At 47.4% G+C, this 8,985-nt stretch overlaps 1 pseudogene; it reads left to right on the forward strand.

Annotated features, from left to right (window-relative positions):
* Positions 1 to 4,462: 4,462 nt before the first annotated feature.
* On the forward strand, positions 4,463 to 8,148 carry LOC119322149 (annotated as a pseudogene).
* Positions 8,149 to 8,985: the final 837 nt, after the last annotated feature.

Here is an 8,985-nt window from a genome sequence, read left to right on the forward strand (position 1 = left end):
GGCCCACGAGAGTCCAAGGTGTGCCCCGGGGGGAGGGCGTGCCCCGGGGGGAGGGCGCGCCCCTTGTCTCGTAGCCACTCGGACACCGTTTTGCGTTGATTCTTCCTCCGGAAAATCCCAAATATTCGAAAATAATTCTCCATCCGTTTTTATCCCGTTTGGATTTCGTTTGATATGGGTTTTCTGCGAAACATAAAACATGCAACAGACAGAAACTGGCACTGGGCACTGGATCAATATGGTAGTCCCAAAAATAATATAAAAAGTTGCCAAAAGTATATGAAAGTTGAATAATATTGGCATAGAACAATCAAAAATTATAAATACGACGAAGACGTATCAGGGACTAATAAACCAGGATGGAGGTAGTATATCACTTGACTGAGACTTAGGCGGTCAACTGAGACCTCACCACACCCTTCAGCTAAACATATTACTTGACAATTATATTGAGGTGTTCAACATGTAAATTGCAATGCATTTGCTAATTACACTTATAAACTTGATGTTTTGAGCACACCCTTCATTTCCGTGCTAGATTCGTCAATCATTGGGATGAAGTGTTTTTTCTTCTATTTTTTGGCTGTGATATTAGTATATCTTTGAGACATTTTGTTGATAGAGATGACAAGTGTAATTGATATCTTCATGATATTAATACATTACCGGAAAAGTCGTTCGTCCCGCTTTATATATAAAGCAATGATCATTCACAATTCAATACAAATACACGCCACCAGAACACACACACACCCAAGGCAGGATACATTGGCGCTGAGCGCAGCAACACCACCCCTAGCACTACAAGAGCAACCGGAGGACCTCAACCGTGAACACGTCACCGCAATGAGATGAAGCCACATACGCCGAACTATGGGCTCCAAGGCGGCGCCTTCAAGAAGGTTACGACACTAGAGCGTTGCCACCGCCTGACCCGAGGATCAGAGTTTCCCCTGGAGCAACACGTGGGCAATAAAAGCTGCGACGACACCTTCAAGAAGCGAACGAGCTTCGCCGCCGCTGGTCCGTCCGAAAATAGATCAGGTTTTCACCCCAGATAATAATTACCGCCATCGAACGCCACACCCCAGGGACCACGCCGCCCATGCGGCCATGGCCACCAGGCAGCACCATGCCACGGGCTCTGCTGATAACCCACAAGTATAGGGGATCGCAACAGTTTTCGAGGGTAAGTATTTAACCCAAATTTATAGATTCAACACAAGGGGAGCCAAAGAATATTTGAATGTATTAGCAGCTGAGTTGTCAATTCAACCACACCTGGAGATTATTTATCTGCAACAAAGTGATTAGTAGCACAGTAGTATGATAGTTTTGATGATAGCAGCAGTAGTAACGGTAACAGTAACCGTGGTGGCAGTTATATTTTGTAGCAGTAACGATAGCAGTAGCAATAGTAGTAACTTAGCAAGAACAATATGAGATAAATTCGTAGGCATTGGATCAGTGACTTGTTGGATGATATTCATCATGTGACAGTTATAACCTAGGACGATACGACACTAGCTCCAGTTCATCGATATAATGTAGGAATGTATTCCGTAAATAGTATTACGTGCTTTATTAAAAGAACTTGCACGCCATCTTTTGTCCTACCCTCCCTGGAAGCGGGGTCCATATTGAAAACTAAGGGATATTAAGGCCTCCTTTTAATAAAGAACTGGAACAAAGCATTAACACATAGTGAATACATGAACTCCTCAAACTACGGTCATCACCGAGAGTGGGCCCGGTTGTTGTCACTCCGGGGTTGTAGGATCATAACCGTAGTAGATGACTATAACTTGCAAGATTAGATCTAAAACATGGATATAATGATGAATTCATAAACGGGCACCCGGGCCCAAAGTGACAAGCATTAAGCATAGCAAAGTCATAGCAACATCAATCTAAGAATGTTGTGGATACTAGAGATCAGGCCCTAACGAAACTAAGTCGATTACATGATGAATATCATACAACTCCTCACCGACCAGCGAGCCTACGAAGGAATTACTCACTCTCTGTGGGAAGCATCATAGGATTGGCGATGGAGATGGGTTGGTGATGACGAAGAACAAAGACCCCCCTCTCCGGAGCCCCAAGCGGACTCCAGATCTGCGCTCCTGAGGAAGAACAGGTCTTGGCGGCGGCTCCGTCTTGTGGATCGCGATAATTCTTTCTCCATATTTTTTTCTGGAAATATGTGATTTTATAGTATCAGGGGGGTCGTTTGCGGGGCCACCAGGTGGGTACAACCCACCTGGGCACGCCAGGAGAGGGGGCGCGCCCTGGTGGGTTGTGCCCACCTAGGTGCCCCTCTCCTACAGGTCTTGGCTCCATAAATTCTTATTATTGATATAAAAAATCCTCGCAAAGTTTCGTTCCATTCCGAGAACTTTTATTTCTGCAAAAAACAACACTATAGTAGTTCTGCTGAAAACAACGTTAGTCCGGGGTTAGTTTCATTCAAATCATGCAAATTAGAGTCCAAAACACGAGGAAAAGCGTGAGAAAAAGTTGATACATTGGAGACGTATCATCTGCCCATGAGCATCGTGGTACCAGCACCAGGGCCGCCGCCGCCACATCCAAGACCTAGACACCATCTCACCCGAGACAAGCCGCTACCCCAACCAAAGAGACGAGCAGAAAGGATCCGCCTTTCGCACTCCTGGGCGGCCCCAACGCCGAGACCCAATTGGTCGGCCAAACACTAGCCTCCATCGATCCTTCCTGCTGCGAGGCACGAGATGAGCTGGGTCCTACTGCCGGGCATGAGACGAGCGATGGACCGCAGCTGGGGGAGGGCCAACCCTTCGATGAAAGTAGCGCCCGATGATGAGGATAGGGGTCGAAGACTGACACAAGCCGCCTACGGAGGAGCCGCCACTGGAGCAAGCCAGCTGCCGCTGCAGCCGACCTGCCAAGCTGCCGTGGAGCCACCGACGGCCGGAGCAGCAACCACATCAGGCCACTGCCCAACCGCCGTCTGGCGACCTCCAAGCGTTGGAGCCGCCGGGCACGCACCCGCGCCACGAGCCACCATGGCCGCCGCCTGCACCAGATCTGTGGCACAGGCCTGTGCAGCCGTCGCGTCACCACCGACCATCCCGCCGCCGAGCCACCACCACACCGCCCGCGAGTACCATCCGGACCGCACCCAACCTCATCTACCCGCAGCAGCACAAGCTACGATCTGCCTCGGGCCCAGATCAGGTCCGCCCGAGCACAAACTGTAGGTCGTAGCCACCTTGACAAGCGCTCGCCGCTCGTCGCCGACTTGTACCCAGGAGATGGGAGATCGCAACAGCCACCCACACCCTGCCGTCCAGCAGCAAACGTCGTGTCGCGCCCCAGGCGACGACCCGTGCAACCCTCACGAGCTACCACCACAGTGCCGACCCGAAGCACGGGAGGACCTAGCCGGTGACAGCACCAGCCACCGGAGGGACGCGCCGGCTGCCGGTGGGGAGCCCAGTGCCACCTGAGGTGCCGGCGGCCAGATCTGGCCACACCAGATCGAGCCACGAGGGCCACCACGGGCGCGCAGCGAGCGGCCCCCCATGCCGCCACCAGGAGTCGCTGTGGGCACGCGGCACGCGCGTGACCCCACCGCCGACGCCCATGGCCGCGCCGCCACCTGCTGGAGTTGCCCGCCCGCGAAGAGCCTGCAATCCGTTGGGAGAGAAGCTCCCGCCGCCACCGACGGCGAGTGGGCTTTGCCCGGTGGCGCGTCACGGTGGCGGTGAGAAGGGATGGAGAGGAGGGGGCCCTTGCCGGCCGCCCGCGGGAGCGGGAGCGGGTCCCGCCACTTCTAGTTCTAAACACGCCTCATATTAATACACTAGATGTAACCATGTTAAAACAATAAATACAAATATAAGATTTTACATATTTAAAATTATAAAACATAAAAGAAGTGTGTGAAAAAATGATGTAAAAAAGAGAAAAAAATTCCTCCCAAAAAGAAGACATGACTGATGAAGTTGCATTGTTTGAGTTATAGATTAATGGATAAATATAAGTGAGTACATGCATGCGTTGGAAAAAAAACATGCATGACTAATGAGGTGGCATGATTTACATTAATGCAGAAAGTAACTTATGAGCACATGCATGACTTCTTGATGCCACACAATTTTGATCGGAAGGCTGCAAATAATTGAGGTGATGTGGAAGCACGCATGTGTAGAGAAATCTAGTAGTGGGAGCTAGCTATTTAGATATAGAAGATTCCTTTTGTAAATAAAAAAGGAAAAATAAAAGACTGCACGGGCACGGGTTAGATCTTCATCCTCACGGTGTGGGCTGCCTACTCTGCTCACTCCGACATGCCCGGCGAACTGCGGCAGCATAGCAGCCGAGGCGGCGGCCAAGCCTGGCCCGTCGTCCGGAGGAAGCGGCGGTGGAACACGAAGGAGGCGCATCGCGGGGAGTTCTTCCAGCGGATCCGCTCGCCGGCGTCCCCGTCCTCGTCACCGGCGCCGCCAGCCTCCAGATCGCAAGGTCGCCTCCTTCCACATTCCCCTCCCCCATTCAGCTTCAGTATTCTTGCGGGAGATGGACGAGATTGGGATTTCTTCTTGGACCGGATTTCTTCCTTTCACATCAATCTTTAATTTGGGACCTAGATGGGACGGCGGGATTTCTTTCTTTCACCACTTATTTTGTAAGAACTCTTAGAATATTTACATTGTATTTTCATTCCCAATAATTCATGGTCCTTGGACACTAGTAAAGGACCCTCAGGCTAACTAGCTGTGGAAAAACTGCACGTAGCTTCACACCGTTGTGAATTGATGCTCCACCCTCCACTCCAGCAGCGACTTCCATGTCATGATTGGACGACCCTCAAGCCGACTAGTTGTGGAAAAAACTGCGCTCAGCTCCACTCTCCAGCACCTTCCATGAAACTCCTAGCCCCAAAGTCCTCATTGCTCTCCTATCGCAAGAAGAACATATACCTGACCCAGGAGAAAAGAAGACCACACATGTTCATGCCAAAATCTCCCATGGACACACTTCAGTTCTCCTGCATCCAAATAGCCATAGCCTTACTCTTGTTCACTCAAGCCAAGAGCACCACAGAGGGCAGCACATCTGCCCTGCATCCAAACGATGCGATCCCCAGCTGTGTTGCTGGTGAGAAGTCTGCCCTTCTTGCCTTCAGGGCAGGCCTATCAGACCCTGGCAACCTCCTTTCATCATGGAAGGGCGATGACTGCTGCCGATGGAAGGGCGTCTACTGCAGCAACAGGACCGGCCATGTTGTCAGGCTCGATCTCCATGGAAACGAGCATGCACTAGCAGGCAACATAAGCTCCTCGTTGCTTGGTTTACATCATCTTCGGTATCTCGACCTCGGCTGCAACAGATTCGACAAGATACAGATTCCGGAGTTCATGGGTTCTCTCCATAAGTTGAGATATCTCGACCTATCAGCCTCACAGTTCATTGGAAGGATACCGCCGCAGCTGGGTAATCTCTCCAATTTACGGTACTTAAGTCTTGGGAGTGATGACACATACTCCACTGATATCACCTGGTTGTCACGGTTGACTTCCCTTGAGCACCTAGATATGTATAGGATGAACCTCAGCACAATTGTTCAGTGGCTTCCATCTGTGAACATGCTTCCAACTCTGAAAGTTCTTCGTGTTACTAGTTGCCTGCTTAAAAGTAGCCCTGATTCTCTTCTGCTCTCAAATCTGACATCTCTTGAAACACTCGACCTTTCAAAAAACCACTTCCATAAGCATAGCAGGCCCAACTGGTTCTGGGATTTAACTAGCCTCAAGTATCTAGATATCTCGAGCAATGGTTTCTATGGCCCGTTTCCAGATGGGATAGGTAATATGACCTCCATTGTGTTGCTTGATTTATCAGATAACAACCTTGTGGGCATGATACCATCCAATTTGAAGAACCTATGTAAGTTGGAGAGATTGGTATCTTTCGGGAACAATATGAATGGGAGTATAGCAGAGTTATTCCACCGATTACCAAACTGTTCACAGAGTTGTTTCTACCGTACAGCAATCTGACTGGAAGCCTACCAACTACACTAGTAGAGCCCTTGAGAAACCTGAACCTGCTGTATCTCGCTCATAACAGCCTAACTGGTCATGTCCCAGTGTGGATAGGAGAGCTCAAACAGCTAACAAATCTGGACCTTCGTTTTAACAACCTGGACGGGGTCATGCATGAAGGTCATTTATCACGTCTAGGTATGTTGGAGGAATTGAGATTATCAGACAACTCCATAGCCATCACAGTGAGCCCAACTTGGGTTCCTCCTTTCAGTCTAGGAACAATTGGACTTCGGTCCTGTCAGCTAGGGCCAAAATTCCCAATGTGGCTTAGATGGCAAACACACGTAGCGAGTCTTGATATAGCAAACACAAGCATAAACGATATAATACCGGATTGGTTTTGGACAGCAGCTTCCTCAGTAGCGTTTCTGAATATCCGAAATAATCAGATTACAGGAGTCCTCCCATCGACAATGGAGTTTATGAGAGGACAGGTAATGGATTTCAGTTCTAACCAGCTTGGTGGTCCAATACCTAAGCTTCCTATCACTCTAACCGACCTGGATCTTAGTCGGAACAATCTAGTTGGGCCACTACCATTAGACTTTGGAGCGCCAGGGCTTGAAACACTTTTTCTATATGACAACATGATCGCTGGCGCCATTCCATCTTCTTTGTGCAAGTTGTGATCATTGCGGTCATTAGATCTATCAAGAAATAACCTCAATGGATCGATTACTGATTGCCCAGTCAATGAGTCCAGCACAAACATGACAGATCTGAGCATTGTTAATCTAAGCTTGAGAAACAACAACCTCTCTGGTGAATTTCCTTCACTTCTCCAGAAATGTCCACAACTCATCTTTCTTGATCTCGGACATAATCAATTCTCTGGGGCTTTACCAGCATGGATTGGGGAGAAGCTATCATCTTTGTCATTCTTACGACTGAGATCCAATATGTTTTATGGTCAATTTCCAGACGAGCTTACGGAGCTTGTTAATCTTCAATACTTGGACCTTGGCTACAACAATATTTCAGGGAGCATACCGAGATCTATTATTAATTGTACAGGCATGACACAAACAAGAGACATTGATGATCTCACTTCTGGAGTATATTCTGCTGGCAATGAACTAGTTGACTATACTGAGAATTTAACAGTACTCACGAAAGGTCAAGAGAGATTATATACAGGAGAAATCATATATATGGTGAATCTTGATTTATCCTGTATTAGTCTTATGGGAGAGATCCCTGAAGAAATCAGCGCTCTTGTAGCATTGAAGAGCCTGAACTTATCATGGAACAACTTCAATGGAAAAATCCCTGAGAATATTGGCGCCTTAATGCAGGTGGAGTCACTTGACCTATCGCACAATGATTTGTCCGGGGAAATCCCTTCAAGCTTATCGACTCTCACATCATTGAGTCGCCTGAACCTGTCCTACAACAACCTGAGGGGGAAAATACCGACTGGAAGTCAACTGCAAACACTCGAAGACCCGGCCTATATTTATATTGGCAACCCCAGCCTCTGCGGTCCTCCTCTCTCTGTAAATTGTTCGTCACAGTCCGAGCCAATTCCAGGAGAAAACCACGGAGATGCAAGAGATGATTTGGTTTCGTTTTTCCTCGCCATGGGCTCTGGATATTTGATGGGTCTCTGGGTGGTCTTCTGCACCATCTTGTTGAAGAGGAGATGGAGAGTTTCGTGGTACTCGCTCTGTGACAACCTGTATGATTGGGTTTATGTGCATGTGGCTATTACCTGGACATCCTTGAGAGGTAAAATGAATGGGTAGAAGCTGAGATGAGATGACCGTCACTCGTGCTTGGTTTGCTCTCATGTAATTCAATAAATGCTTTTGAGATTTATCATGAACATATCAATATCGATGTTCAGGTATTGTACTAGAACTAGTCAGGATATGTATTCAAGGTGCATTCCATCGACTGAGATTGGTATGCTGTTTTTTGTGTTGTACTAGAACCAGCACTGGTGGTCCTTGGTTCGCTCTAGATATGTAATATGATATAATCTGGAATTTATCATGAATGTGTCAATTGATATTCCAGTGTATTGTACTGGAACAAGTCATGCACATATATGTATTCTGGGTGCATTGTATTGGAACTAGTCATGCACATGTATGAATTCTAGGTGCATATATACCATCGACTGAGTATATATGATGTGTTTTGTATGCGCTTTGTTGTTGGTGCTTTTCTTTTTATGATAATTTATGGTTCTTTTCCATGTGCTTTTACCCCATGGTAAATATTAATACCTTGGGCAAAACTCAAATGGCAAAGATATATAAGGAGGATGAAACAGGTGACGGCAAGGAAGATGATAACATGGCCGGTGATGAAGCTGATTCTGATTCGGCCTGGAAGATGTTCGATTCTGCAAGAGCAATAGGAGAGAAAATCGAAGTCCTTGCTCTAGGTGAGATCTCCATGTAGGAGGTGGTCTCTAACCGTTTGATGGTTTTTATACTCATGTCACCGTATCTGATTTACAGATGAAGTAGACTGCTTGCTGGATTACCACTTCAAAGGTTCAGTTGTGTGCCTCTGCTTTATAGTAGTATAAAGCAGCATATTTGCCACCCAAGTGTTTGTTTGGTTTTGGGACTAAAATTTTGTCTAGGGATGCATGCTTATTTTGTGACACTTGCATGGGTTCAGTTGTTTTGAGTTGACAAATGTGAGTTCAGATAATGCTTGTATATGTACAGGGCAAATGCGAGTTCTGATAATGCTTGTATCCTGTAGATATTTGTCTTGTTAACCTCTTTAATTCAGTCCCAGAAATAGTTCCTAGAAACTTCTGCATATTGTGCGAGTAGGGGTCCACGCTTGGAGGTGTGATCCATTATTGTGCTGTTGCTATCTTACTACATGCAGAACCTGAAAAATGCTCTGAAAGATTTGTCGGTTGATA

Source organism: Triticum dicoccoides, chromosome 6B (assembly GCF_002162155.2).
Source record: "Triticum dicoccoides isolate Atlit2015 ecotype Zavitan chromosome 6B, WEW_v2.0, whole genome shotgun sequence".
In the NCBI taxonomy this organism is placed as follows: Eukaryota; Viridiplantae; Streptophyta; class Magnoliopsida; order Poales; family Poaceae; genus Triticum; species Triticum dicoccoides.